This window comes from Tenrec ecaudatus, chromosome X, assembly GCF_050624435.1.
Source record: "Tenrec ecaudatus isolate mTenEca1 chromosome X, mTenEca1.hap1, whole genome shotgun sequence".
NCBI lineage: Eukaryota > Metazoa > Chordata > Mammalia > Afrosoricida > Tenrecidae > Tenrec > Tenrec ecaudatus.
Window position 1 is genome coordinate 115,884,628 of NC_134548.1, and position 14,928 is coordinate 115,899,555.

Sequence of the window (14,928 nt, forward strand, 5' to 3'; positions counted from 1 at the left end):
TAGAAACAGGCTCACATCAGTTGTAACACAATGTTATGCGCTCTCAAAGCACCCTTTCCAAGCAAAGATATTAAAAACCAACAAACAAAGCAGCGAGTAACTAAAAACTTGAATTCTGAAACTCCCAGGTAGGAGAGACCTCCACCCTCCACCCCACCCCAACCAGACACAGACAGTTAACTTAGAGTTGGGAAACGGGCAAGGAAACCTAGGAAAGCAGCAGATTCTTAGCAGTTCTGATACGGCCCCGTCAGGTAATACCTCCACCAACATCCAAGTCCATGGGATGGGAAGATAAAGATTTTATCTAATCCCCTGCTCCCTACACTTCTCCAACCACAAGACTTGATCACAGAAGAAACCAACTCCCACACACCTGGAAGGGCAAGTAGGTGCTGAGGGTGGGCAAACCTGGATCCTGTATCTGTGATCTGAGGGGAATTGAAGAAAGGAAAGCCAGAGTTGGGAAATAATGGGGACCTATCCCTCCTGGTGGCTATTCAGTGGCCTCCTGCTGACCCTACAGTTTCTGCCTGTCATCTGGTCTTACCTCCCTGCAGCTCTAGGCTTGAAAAGGCAGTCCACACATTGGTCCCCAGTCACACTTCCCAATCACACTTTAGATCAGTGATTCCCAATCTTTCTAGTGCCGCGACCCTTTAATACAGTGTCTCATGTTGTGGTGACCCCCAGCCATACAATTATTTTTGTTGCTACTTCATCACCGCCATTTTGCTACTGTTATGAAATGGGTGATACCTGTAAAAGGGTCGTGTGGCCCCCAGAGGGGTCGCAACCCTCAGGTTGAGAACCGCTGCCTTAGATCAACCCCCAGGCTCCATTCTGACCTTCACCTTCAATGATTATGCAAGCTTCTATTAGTCACTGGGACAGAGACATCTTCATAGAGGGAGAGTGGGCTAAGGTTCTTGGACTTTGTCTTATTATTGGAAGGCAGACCTGTCAGCCTTCAGCCTACACTTGCTGGCAACCTCGTGACTGGGAACTTGACAAAAAATAGCAATGGGGAGAGTGGAGACCTCTGGCCAGGCTGTGTCCCACCCTGGGGCCACCTTCCCACAGGTTCTGTTGGTATATCAGTGGCGGCCATGGGGAGGGTCCAAGATGGGGAAATCAGCAGCAGGATGGGAAGAGGCTGAAAGATCTGTCAGAGCAGTTGAATTGCGATGTCCCCAAAATCCAATGCTGGTTTCACCATCGAAGGAATCCAAACACGTCTCCAGTGCTCACTAAATTCTGTAAAGCATGTGGAGATTCGCTTTTTATTTATGCATGTTCTGCTATGGAATTACATATCTCTGCTTGACACCTTGGATCTGAGACACCCAACAAGGCTAGCATGTTTAGCCATATCAGCCTTTCCCAAGGGGCTTTATTACTATTATATCATGGAATTGGCCTTCTCCTGTGTCTATATGATGCTTCAGACTCCTTGCAGCCAAGCGGACTAATTATTTCAAGTATCAGCGGCTCTGTGACACCCTTTTTATGATCTTCAGTGATTTTTTGTGACTATTCTTCTAGTAATCTATCAATTCTGGACTCTGAAGAATGACCCTCTTTGAGAGTTGGGAAATAATTGGACCCTAGCGCTCCTGGTGGCTCTCTTCAGTGACCCCCTCCTCACCTTACAGGTTCTACATATCATCTGGTGCTATCTAATTGCTCACATTGCTTCTAGGCCTTGATCAGAGGAAAGGTGTCTAAGGATGATTGCAGTGATGTGGAGAGGAGCTCAGAGGAAGACACCAACCCCCCCATGGCAGCATCTCTCCTGCAATGGTGCCAATCAGATCAACAATCACATAGGAGGCAATTATTGGGGTGTTATGGGGAGTTCAGCACACATGGACTTGCAGGGCCACTGGCCACCTACTCTTCTACAGCCTCCCCAAACCTTCGCTAAAGTTACTGTAAGCACGGAGGAAAATCAAGCAAATGTTTTCACTTAAAAACAACAACAAATGCTGCTGTTTTGTACAACGTAGCCTCCAGTCCTTTCAGTAATGTTTTTGAGGGATGTGTGTGTGTGTGTGTGTGTGTGCACATCTGTGGCGTTCATTTCCTGGCTAGGGGTAGATTTCTGGACTAGGCCCAATGAGCTTTGAGTGGCCCCCATTGTCCTAAACTCAACGCTAGATTTCTGTCTGAGTCCTGAATGAAGCTGCCTTTTCTGACTTGCCCATCCCTATTGCCCAGGACTCTTGAGACCCTAAGACCCTAGACCATCTGAATGGAGCAACCAAATTCAGTTTCGGGTTTCTGCACTGCTTCTTCATCAGGACTGGAGCACTTCTTCTAATGGAGTTACATAGATCTAGAGCATCAGGACTGTTGTGGCCCCTCCCAGGATGTCCTGCCTGCCATCTGGTAGTGACAGGGAAAGCTCCTTAGATGCTGCTCCTTTACTCGATGGTACACAAGGAGGGGTGGTGAGAGAGGTGAAGGCGTGGGGCAGCCATTAGCCGTTAGGTGAGCTGTTAAGGTTTTATACTATTGTTTACTCTTCACTGATAAAAAGTGCTTTAAGCTTTAAAAAAATTACCAATGAACTTGTCATCAATCCTTTCTCAGAATTGGCTATTACGACACAACCCAGGCACGCCTGATGTTTCAACAGCTACCACTAGTGCACTAAGACCCCCTCCCAAATCCAACAGTCAATCCAAACTCACTACCATCAAGTTGATGCTGAACCATTGCAACTTTATAGGAAAAAACTCTTCCCTCTGAGTTTCTGGGCCTGTAACTCTTTATGGGAGAAGGAAGTCCCATCCTTCTTATCAGGAGTGGCTGGTGGTTTCCACAGCTAACTTTGCAGATTACAGTCAATGTGTAACCATTACACCACCAGGGCTCCAGGCAACTGGTGCACTCTACTATCACGTGACCAACAAACAGAGACAAACATAACACAAAAATAGCATGATGGCTCAGAAACAACAGGCTATTTCAGTGCACATGAGAATGCAAGAAAAGGTGACACAAAAGAGTGGCCAAAAACACAGACCACAGAATAACTTCCAGACGAAGAAAAGGCACTAAAGTTACCTATGGTGGCGCTTCAGAGGAAGGATGTTCAGCTACTATCAATGGATGGAGGGGTGGTGGTGGGGATCAATGGAGCTACAAAAACAAAAGAAAAAAAATACTAGAATTTAGAGAAACATGGTAAAATAAATCTGACAACAAATGAAAAATTAGGAATAATTCAACAACTCCAAATAGAAATCCAGAAGAAAAGCACTGAGATATTAAAACTAAATTACTTTCTGAATCAAACATTAGAATGGAAAAAATGGAAGCATGAATCAGTGAGCTTGCAGACAAATATCTAAAGCTCTAATAGACTTTCAGACCGTGCTATTAAACGATCAAAAATGGAAGTAGAACTAAGATTTTTGTGAGACACTATAAAAGGAACAACTTAAGGTTGGTAAACATTTCAAAAGAGAAAGGAAGGAGTGGGGCAGAGAAAAAAAATCCAAGAAACACTGAAAGAAAGTTCCACTAACATCATAACAGAACAAAAAAAAAATCATGAAATTGAAGGAACTCAAATTGAATCGACTCCCAAAAGAAAATAACCATGACATATCACATTCAAACTTTCTAACATCAAAGAAAAGGATCCTAAGAGCAACTCGGGAAAAAAGAAAAAATTATCTATACAGGTAAATCAATAAGAAAATCTTGATTATTTTTCAATAGAAATCATGCTGATAATAAGGAGATAGAATGAAATATACAAAAACTTGAATGAAAAACAAAATTGCCAACTGTGTTAGTCTGAGTAGACTAGAGAAACAAATTCACGGAGACATTCATATGTATAAAAGGGAGAGGTTTATATACAAGAGGAACTGAACACTGAGAAAGCATCCCAACCCCGTCCAGTCCAAGTCCATAAGTCGGATATTATCCCATGTGTCTGATACCAATCTATAATATCCTCTTCAGACTCACAAAGCACATGTAATGATGCTGAATGCAGGACAATCATAGGCCAGTGGGTAGAAAGTATTTGGATCCAGTGGCGTTGTAAGCATCTCAGCACTGGTATGGGTTTCTGCATGGCATCTCCAGATTCAGAGGTCTGGTTACATCAGGATAGGTCCATATGGCTTCTCCTTTCAGGGCACTAGTATAGTTCCATGTGTCTTGTCAACTTCAATGTCTCCCAGGGAGTGGCAGAGAGTCTCCCAGGGTGTAAGCAGAGTCTCCCACCTCCAAGAAGGAAAATCCAGCAATTCCCAGAATCATTGGGGGAAGGTCATGCCCACACAGAGATCTCATTAGCCATATTATGATTAACAGCCTACACTCCACCCCTACACTATTAATCCTCAAATTGACACTAGATTATGTAACTACAACACCAACCAAGAATCCAATATTCAGCAAAATTATTCCTCAAATCTGAGAAATTAATAAGTACATTTTCAAACAAAGCAAACCTAAAAGAATTTGAAAAAATAAGACCAATCATACAAAAAAATTACTAAAGAGAGTTCTTTGGACAGAGAAACACCACCAGCAGATAGCAACAGCAGATCACACTATAAAGAAATCAACTAACTCAGGTAACACAAAAAATGACACAAACCAATGTGATTGAAAATAGGGAACCAAAGAAAACATTCCACAATGAATAAAACAATAAAGTAATTAAGGGAACATAGGAAATATAAGCCATTTGAATGGAGAAGTTGAATAGTTGCTAAGAGAGAACAAACTAACTTAAATTTGAAAAGAAAATAATAAATAAACTAAAATTAAAGAAAATGGTAAAGCCTCAAACAATAAAAAAAAGAGGGGAGCCATAAAAATGTACTACACTCTAAGTTTGCAAAGAGAAAGAAAGAATAAATGACAAGAAAATCCACAATCAAAATGAATTCAACACAGAAAATTATGATGAACAAAGAAGCCAACACCACCATTGGAAAAAAGAGTGAAATGACAGCAAGAAAATCATACTGCATTAAGTTGCGTTCTCTAGAGAAAGAAATCTAGTGATGTTTATTTACATATACATATAGAAAGAGATTTGCATCAAGAAATGGCTTACACAATTGTAGAAGTAGGTAAGTCCACAGAACAGGTTTAAATTGAAAGCTTCTCTAATTCTGTAGTTGTGGAAGCTGACAAAAAGGAAACAGGATGATGAAATAGAAGAGCCATAAACTGGTGGATGCAGAGGTAAATGAATCCAAGGTCAGCTGGATGAAGCTGAGGTCAGCAGTTCACTGGTAGCTCTTGAGATCCGCAGGTGACCCAAAAGGAGATTGGCAAATCAGATGCTGGTTCAGATTCAGCAGAAGGCAAAAAGGCAAGAGAGAGCTTAGCTCTTCTGAGTCTCTCTCTTACACAAAATGTCACACACGCAAGGAAGTATTGTCTGGCGACAATATGATTGATAGGTTGACTCCACCCCTACCTTCATCCACTTGTATCTAGTTGTCATAAATTCTAGCCATTAATAACAATTTTGAATGCCAATGAATTAAACACATACCCATTAACAACAATTTTGAATGTCAATGAATTAAAATCACCAATTGAGAAAGAGACTACAAAAACAGATAAGAAAACAAGACCCATTAATGTGTTGCTTACAAGAAAAACACCTTAGCACTAGCGGTAAAATTAGCCTAAAAACCAAAAGATGGAGACAAAAGATATCAAACTAACAGTAGTCAAAAAGAATCATATAGTAGCAATATGAATTTCTGAGAAAATAGATATCAAAGGAAGAACCATCATGAGAGAAAGAAAAAGGCCATTACTGAACAAGACAGAGCCACTATTGAATAAGACAACATAACCATAATGAACAACTATTTAGTCAATGAAAGACCCTGAAAAATACATTAACTCTTAAGGAGTTGGAGAAACAAATAGGCAATACTGTAATAATAACAAGAGACTTTTCTACACCACTCATGAGGAAGGTCCTGAGATGATCATGTCCAGTTTTGTCTTTAAAAATTGTAGAGAAAATCAAAGAAGATACAGAATAATTAAACAACATAATCATTCGGCTTTATCTTTTAAACAAATACAGAACACTTCACCCAACAAAACAAAGTATAGGTTCTTCCCCAGGACAAATGGAATATCACACTAAAACCAAATTCCCTGTGATCCAGGGATACTGACTAATAGCAACTCTATAGGACAGGGTAGAGTGCCCCTGTGAGTTTTCAAGTCTGTAACTCTTTATTAGAGTAGAAAGGCCTGTCTTTCTCCCATGAAATGGCTGGTGATTTTGGTTTGTGAATCTTGGCAGTTAGCAGCCAAACTCATAAACACTATTTTGTCAGTGTTCCTCACATGGAACATATTACAGAATAAAGCATATGTTGGCCAAAAAGCAAGCCTCAATAAATTGGAAAAAAAATCAAGATATTACAACCCATCTTTTCAGATCACTATGCTATAAAATTAGAGGAAGATCTAGCAACCCACCCCCGCCAAAAAACCCCCCAAGAAATCAAACCAACAAATACATGGAAATGAAAAAACTCTTTATTTTTTTAAAAAAGTAAAATTGAAGGATTAAAAGATTTAAATTTTAAAAATCCTCAAAATAAATGAGAACAAAAAATATTACATGCCAAAATTTTTGGAATATAGCAAAAGCAGTATTCAGAGTAAAATTTACAGCAAAAAACCACACATCAAAAAGAATAAAAACCACATCTTAACCCATGATACACATTTTAACCCGAACCCTAAAATAAGTAGCATAAGCGGTGCAAAATAAATGTTTAGCTTTCAGAAGAAAATTAATATTACAGATTAGAGTAGGAACCAATGAATTAGAAAACAGAAAAATAATAGAAAAAATCTACGAGAAATTAGTTCTTTGAAAGTATTAATAAAATTGATAAGCCACTGGCAAATTTAACAAAGGAAAAGTAGGAGGAAAAAGGAAATATTGCAAATAGAAAATGAAATGGAAGAGGGGGAAGAAATTGGCAACCAGATAGGACTCATCCCTCTGGAGCTACTGCTGCCAGACCAGAAAATTGGGAGGTAAGGCGAAGGAAACGGGGAGGTGGGGTCCTGAAATTAGAACTAGGGTACCAGGGTTTCTCTTGAACTCATTTTTGCGTAGGATTTCCACTCACAAAACAAACCAAGAACGCTCTTAACCACTCTAGCTTTGGCGGGCCCGCAGGCGCCTGCTCTGCCCTTGCCAGGAGCAGCAATCTCTGCAGGCAGAAGGTGGAGAGGAATCAAAATCCCAGACACAAGGGAAACCTCTCTCCGGAGCTCTCCATGTGGTTGGCTGCCTTGAGCCCACGGCCAGGGGAGCGGTGGCAGATAGCTATAATATAGAGTAAAAGAAAAAATATAGTATTACCTTAGGAAGATCGTGGTGTGGGAGAATATAAGTGGAAAGTTGGGAGTCCAGGGAGTAAATTTAGTTCCAATTGCCCGAGAAGGAAGCAACCCCCCTAATAAGCTGGATCTCCCCGACTGGGGGCCAGCTCAACAGCCCCCATATCCGAGCACATCACAAGCAAAAATAAAAAAGGGGTGAAATATATGTTATTGGTTTAAAACTCAAATCCAAGTCTGGTTGCTCAACTCCAAGGGAGGCCCTTAACATAAATCAGTATAAAACGTAACCTAGCTAAGGAACTTCAGAACTCAGCTACAGGGCCTGGCAGCTTTTAGAATAACAAAGACCCGCTATCACAAGAGTCAGCTTTAAACAGCAAGAAGCTACAACCCAAGTGACTGTGAGCGACAATTACATTTGAATATACTCTAGCTGGCCAGGGAGATAAAAATAATAATAATAATAATAATAATAATAATAATAATAATAATAATAAAATCCTCAGGCTCATCGGGGTTGCTTTTAAACTTTTTTGTCTCCTCTTTGCCTCTTTCTTGGTCTCTCACATTCTACTGCTAACCTCTAGCCCACTCCCCTTAGCCTAGGGCATTTACACCTGCTCCACACCCAGCTAGGTGAGGTCCACCCTGGGTAGCTAGATAGGCTGGGAAAAGCCCTACCAACTCCAAGCAGGGGATACTCTGTTCAACTTCTTACTGGGCCATTCCTGCCTGTGTGCCTGGGAACATAAGGCAGCTCAGCCTACACTCCTCAATGCTCCAAGCTGCAGCAGGAACCTCTGCCCAACCTCCGCTACACCAAAGCAGGCAACCCTTCTGGGTCACTCCCCTGAGAGGGAAGCCACAGGAGGTTAATTCCATAGTGAAATAAGCTATAGGCAGTTTGAAGAAGTACTCCTACAAGTCTCCCAGAGAGAGCCAGTGCCCTTCCATTCCCAGGAAAATGGCACCTGCCTCCTCTATAACAACGCAACGCAAATAGCCATCAGCCCCAACGACCTCAACGAAAAAAAGGGAGAAACAGAAGGCAATGCCAGAAGATTTCCTGAACATAATGACATTCATAGAGGAAGCGGACATTGAGCTGGCACAGAAAGAAATTTCCAGAATTCTACTTGGAGTCATACAGGATATAAGTAAAACAATACAGAAAAAGGATGAAATTATAGAAGAGTTATAAGCCATAAATCAAAGAGAAATACAGGAGCTTAGATAAGAGGTAACAAAAACCAGTAGCACACTCATGGACCTCTAGAAGCAACTGGAAAAATCAGAGAACCACATCAGTGACTTGGAGTGCAGCCAAGCAGACTTTAGCAAATGCGAACAAAAATCTAATAAGATCATCAGAGAAGCTGAAGAAAATTTAAGAGTTATGTCTGATGCTATGAAGCAGAATAGGATTAGAATTATAGGTTTACCATAGGAAGACACAACAAAGAAGTCATCTGCAACAATAGTGAGAGAATTCTTGAAGGAAAGCTTCCCCAGCTTAGTGAAGGAAAACCAGGCAAGCATTCAGGAGGCTGAAAGAACCCCAGCAAGACGGGACCCTAAGAAGAAGTCACCAAGGCACATAATAGTTAAATTATCTAACTTTGAGGAAAAGGAGAATATCATCAGAGCAGCTAGGAAAAACAAGCAATCACATACAAAGGTTCCCAAATAAGAATATTTTCAGACATATCAGCAGAAACTATGAAGAAGAGGAGAGTAGAGTAACATTTTCAAAAAAATTGAAGTAAAACAATCCAAACCCAAGAATACTCTACCCAGCCAAACGATCGATCAAGATAGACAAGGAAAACTCAAAGAATATGTTAGAAGAAACCCAACCCTGCAAAAGATCCTTCCTGACCTAGTATGGGCTGAAGAAAAACACTCCCCAAGCACAAATAAAAGACCACCACATAGAACAACCTCACCCAGCGGGCAAAAATGAGAAAACAGACCTCAAGATAGCATTGGCTTAAATATAGAAGTACTTGAAATGCTGCTAAAGTAAGCTTAAAAAAAAAGACAAATGGGGCATAGGGAAAAAGGTACGGTATACAAATATCCCGGGGGTAAGGACCAGGTAATATGGCAGGGACCAGACCAAATACAGGGATACACATGGTATACTAAAAAAGGAGGTGGGGAAAGGAAAAACATAATAATGATAAAAAAGAAAAGGGTAGAGGGGGCACAGGTTACTAACCCACCCAAGGGGAGGGTATTGTTTGTGTCTTCACAGGGAAAGAGGGACCAGACTTTATCCCGATGCTCCAAGATGTGAATGCAACATGCCGGCATGGAGTAGGGAACCAGTGGAGAGGTCTGGAGGGCCCAACCCCAACTACTAAGGGGACATCTTCCCCTCCCTTCAGAAGAATTTATATCAAAGGATGGAACTGAATGTACAGCTTTGGAAGAGGGACATATCTGATGGGAGCACATGGGAGCAGAGGAAGAGGGAGGAGGAGAGAGTGGAGCACATCATGGCCCACCAGGTCAGGAGTTTGATGTTCCCAATTAGAACAGCCAGTCGACAGAGAAGACCACGTGGCCGGCCCCACTATGAGACACGACGTCCCTCACAGTCCGACCCATAGCCCTTCAGTCGACAACACCGGAGACACAGTGAGGTAATTGCACCCAATAGGATCGGTTACACTGAGGCAAAACATTAAGGGGGTGCAACAGAACAGCAGGGGAATGGAGCGGTGAGGTCCCCAGGGAAGCTGAAGGTGGACTTTGGGGCAAGGGCATGGTGCCCCAACAGACTGGACTGGAAAACTCTCCTAAAAGCCAACAAACAATCCTTGAACTAACTACAAACTTTTCTTTCTTGTGTTTCATTTTGCTTTTGTCATTGGTTTGTTGTTGTTTTGTTGTATATTGTTGCTTGGTTGTGCTCTGTCTTGTTTTTGTGCACGTTACTATGTTCGCAGGTCTGTCTAAATAAGATAGGCAGGATGAACAATTGGAGGAGAAAACAACAGGAATGATAGTTCCATGGGGACATGGGAGAGGTGGAGGTGGGGGGAAGGTAGTGGTGTTAATAAACCCAGGGACAAGGAACAACAAGCGATGGTGAGAGGAACAACAACAAGGAACAACAACTTGATGGTGAGAGGGTGTGGGAGGCTTGGTTGGGCATGATCAAGGGCAACATAACTAAGAGGAATTGCTGAAACCCTGGTGGGGACTGAGCATGATAGTGGCACAGGAGGGAAGTAAAAGGAAATAGAGGAAAGAGTGGGGAGGCAGAGGACATTTATAGAGGTCTAGATAAAGACATAAACATATGCAAATATATTTATACATGAGAATGGGGAAATAGATCTATGTGCATGTATTTATAAGGTTGGTATTAAGGCAGCAGAGTGACATTGGACCTCCACTCAAGTACACCCTCAATGCAAGAATACTTTATTCTATTAAATTGGCCTTCTATGATGCTCACTTTCCCAACACAACCGCTGAAGACAAAGTGGGTGAACAACTAATGTGGTGAAGAAAGCTAATGGTGGCCGGCTATCAAAAGATATAGCATCTGTGATCTTAAAGGCTTGAAGGTAAACAAGCGGCCATCTGGCACAGAAGCAATAAAGCCCACATGGAAGAAGCCCACCAGCCTGTGTGATCACAAGGTGTCAGGGGATCAGGTATCAGGCATCATCAGAACAAAAATCTTACCATAGTGAATGAGCGGGGGAGTGCAGAGTGGAGACCTAAAACCCTTTTGTAGGCCACAGGAGATCCCCTTACAGAAGTCTTGGGGAGGAGACGAGACAGTCAGGGTGCAACATAGCAATGATCAAAAATACAACTTTCCTCTAGTTCCTAAATGCTCCCCCCCCCCCGACTGTCATGATCCGAATCCTACCTTGCAAGACCAGAGGAGGTACACTGGTACAGATGAGAACTGGAAACACAGGGAAGCCAGGGTGGATGATTCCCTCAAGACCAGTGGAGTGAGTGGCGATACTGGGAGGGCATAGGGAGGGTGGGTTGGAAAGGGGGAACTTATTTCAAGGACCTGCATTTGATCTCCTCCCTTGGGGACATACAACAGAAAAGAGGGGGAAGGGGGATGTGGGACAGAGCCAGATATGACAACATAAAAATTTATAAATTGTTAGGGGTTCATGAGAGGGGGCAGTGGGGAGGACCTGATTCCAGGGACTTGGGTGGAGAGCAAAATTTTGAGAATGATAAGGATAACGAATGTACAAATGTGCTTTACACAATTGATGTATGTCTGGATAGAGATGGGTGGTGTATGGGTCCCTGATAAAATGATTTTTTAAAAAGAAGAAGTGGGGGAAAGTGGGAAGATGCCATTATATTTTAATTCATTTTTTGTACAGTTTAAAAAATCCCCTCATATTATACTTAACTTTAAAGGATACATTGTTTAATGGTATTTTTAAATATTATATACCATCTATGTAAAAAAAAGAAAGAAAATGTTTTGAAACCAACTGTGATAGCAATTGTACAATACTGTTTTATGTGATTGATAGAATCTTATGATATATGTAAGAGCTCCCAATAAAATGTTAAAAAAAGAAAATGAAATGTGCTAATCCACAAGAGAACCGTTAAAATAGTTAATTAAAAATAGTTAATTATACACTATAATGAAAAACCATATTCTAACAAATTAGAAAATCTAAAAAAATAAATCTCTAGATATGCATTGCCTACTAAATTAAAACAGACTAATATAAGAACATTAACAGATCTATAGCACAAGAAAAATATATCAAGCCATTAAAAACTCCCAACAACATAAAGTCTGGGAACAGAAGATTTTATTTAGGAGTTCTAGCAAGAATTCAGAAAGTTAACACTAATTGCATTGCATGCAAAGGATTCAAGAATATAGAAATGAACCATAAATGATCTGACTCATTTTATGTAATAAGTATAACCCTGATACCAAAACCTGGCAAAGGCATTACCAGAATAGAAAACTATAGACCAATATATTTTATTAACATATTTTCAAAACTTTTCAACAATATCCTACCCAATATAGTTCAACAACAAAAATGCAAATAATATAATCTATGGTATTTGTACCAAATATGCAAGGCTGGTTCAAATATAGAAAAAAAAATCATAGTAATTCACCATGTAAATAAAACAAAATGAACAAAAAACATATAATTATATACATTTATCAAAATCCCAGCAAAGAAATTGAAACACTAAGCACCAACTTTATATGGTGCTTATAAAAGAAAATAACCCAGGATAAGTAAAATAAAACTATTAACAAACAAAATACAAGGCCTCTAAGCCCTAATTTTAAAATTAATTACATTCTACTCCTAATCAGAGCACAATATATTGATATGCCATAGTCTTACTGGATAGTTGCCTTCACGAAATGATTACTGGAGATGTGGGTGCTTTTAGCAAAGTGTGAAGAAATCAGACGGTTTTTTGAAACTGATTTTGGTAGCAATTTTACAATACTGCTTGAGGTGATTGAACTATGGAATAGTAGGACGTCTGGTTTAGCTCCTAATAAAATGGTTTGGGGGGATGGGTGCCTGGCTAGCAGAAAGCAGAGCATATGGGGCTAGTCGTAAGCAGCCATCTAAGTGAGGTATCAACTAAATCCACATGGAAGAAGCATATCAGCCTGTGTGATTCAAGGATTGCAAATAATAAACTCCAAATCTGTAGTACGGAAGAGTATCACAGCTTAAATTCTGAGCACTCAGGTTGCTGGGGATGACAACAGATACCCAAATTTCACTTTTTGAGTCCCCACATTGTGAGGCCCCTGTGACCATCGTCAAAAGATGTGAATAGCCATGCTACCAAAGAGTGAGCATTGTAAAGTCAATTATGGCAGAGATATTGCAGTTCAAATGTAGCAGCTTTTCATTTCATCCCCTTTTTACCCATTTCAAAATTGTTTGAGCTATTAATATTTTATGCTTTATTTTTGAATGAGGGTTTTCTCTGTTTTGTTTTGTGATTTAAAAAAATTCTGTTTATGTTCTGTATGATTTTCTGAATATAAAATCCAGGATAGGGAAAACTATACAGATAGCAACCAAATTAATAATAACCTAGGGGCATGCATGGGACGTTGGGGGAAAATGGAGAGCTAGCACCAATGAACAGAAAAAGAAAATATTCTGAAATTGATTGTGGTGATGATTTCACAACTCTATTTTATATAGATGAATACATTTTATATGATACATGAACTATATGCAAAAAAAAAAACAACCAAAAACAACCCATAGAATGGAAAAACATTTGGCAATGATAATATCAGATAAAAGGCTGATCTCTAAAATATATAGGAAAATGCAGCATTTAATAAGAAAACACAGATAATCCAATTATGCTCATGAAAGTTTAAAAACTTTCTTGATATTACTCACCATGTAGACAGAAGACATGAATAGGCAATTCACCAAAGATGACTTCTAAATGGACAAAAATCACATGAAGAAATGCTTGAGATTACTAGCTATAAGAGAAATGCAAATTAAAATAACAATGAGATATACTAACACTGATAGGATTTTTTAAAGCAGAAAAAAACAAATGCTGGATTCGATGGAGAGAGTAGAACCCTCATACACACTGCAGAATTGTACCACCACGATGGAACACAGTATGGTGCTTCTTTAAACAAATGTGATTAGAAATATCACATGACCCAGAACTTCTACTTTGTATATACCCCAAAGAAATAAAGAACACACCCACTTTTTATCGCAGTGCTAGCCACAATAGCAAAAATTATGTTAACAACCAAGTGCCTGTACGTTGAGGAATGGAGAAATTACCTGGTATATACATACAATGGAATAATATGCATCCTTAAAAAGCATTGATGAAACTCAAACACTTCATAACATTTGGAGTACATCATGTTCAACAAAGTCAGTCAATCTTATGAAGACAAATAAAGTTTCATTGGATTTTCATACCAATAGATATAGAGTTTGATGGTTACAGGGAACCTGGAGGAAGGGAGAAGGACAGAGGGGGAAGAAATAAATAAACAAACAAACAAGAGCGACACACATAGATACACACAGATAGAGACAAATGCTTAGAAGCACACAGGGATTAACAATTGGGTAGGGTAGTGACACAATTTTAGGCTCAAATTTTACAAACGTTCTCAATGCGACCACATTTGCAGAGATAATACTTGTACCCAGGTTCAACTACAAATATTATTTCAAGCTTCATACCCACGCCCACTCCCACCCCCATACCTACTCCCAAAGCAGGTCATTCCCCTTGAGATTTCCATTACATGCATGATACAAAACAAACTCACTGACATTGAGGCAATGCTAAATCATAGCGACGGCTTTCTGTGACTGTTAACTGTTTACCTGACTAGAACGCCCAGTCTTTCCTCCACAGAGCTACTGGTGGCTTCAAACTGCTGACCATGTGGATTGCTGCCCAGCAGATAACCACTACACAAGCAGGGCTCCTTTATATGATCCAAGTTACATTCAATTCCAACGTGAACTCCCTGGCTTTTTATTTATA

At 40.1% G+C, this 14,928-nt stretch overlaps 1 pseudogene; it reads left to right on the top strand.

The window, feature by feature from the left end:
• The first annotated feature begins 1,156 nt into the window (after positions 1 to 1,156).
• LOC142433668 (ceramide synthase 5 pseudogene) lies at positions 1,157 to 1,973 on the top strand (annotated as a pseudogene).
• The last annotated feature ends 12,955 nt before the right edge of the window (positions 1,974 to 14,928 follow it).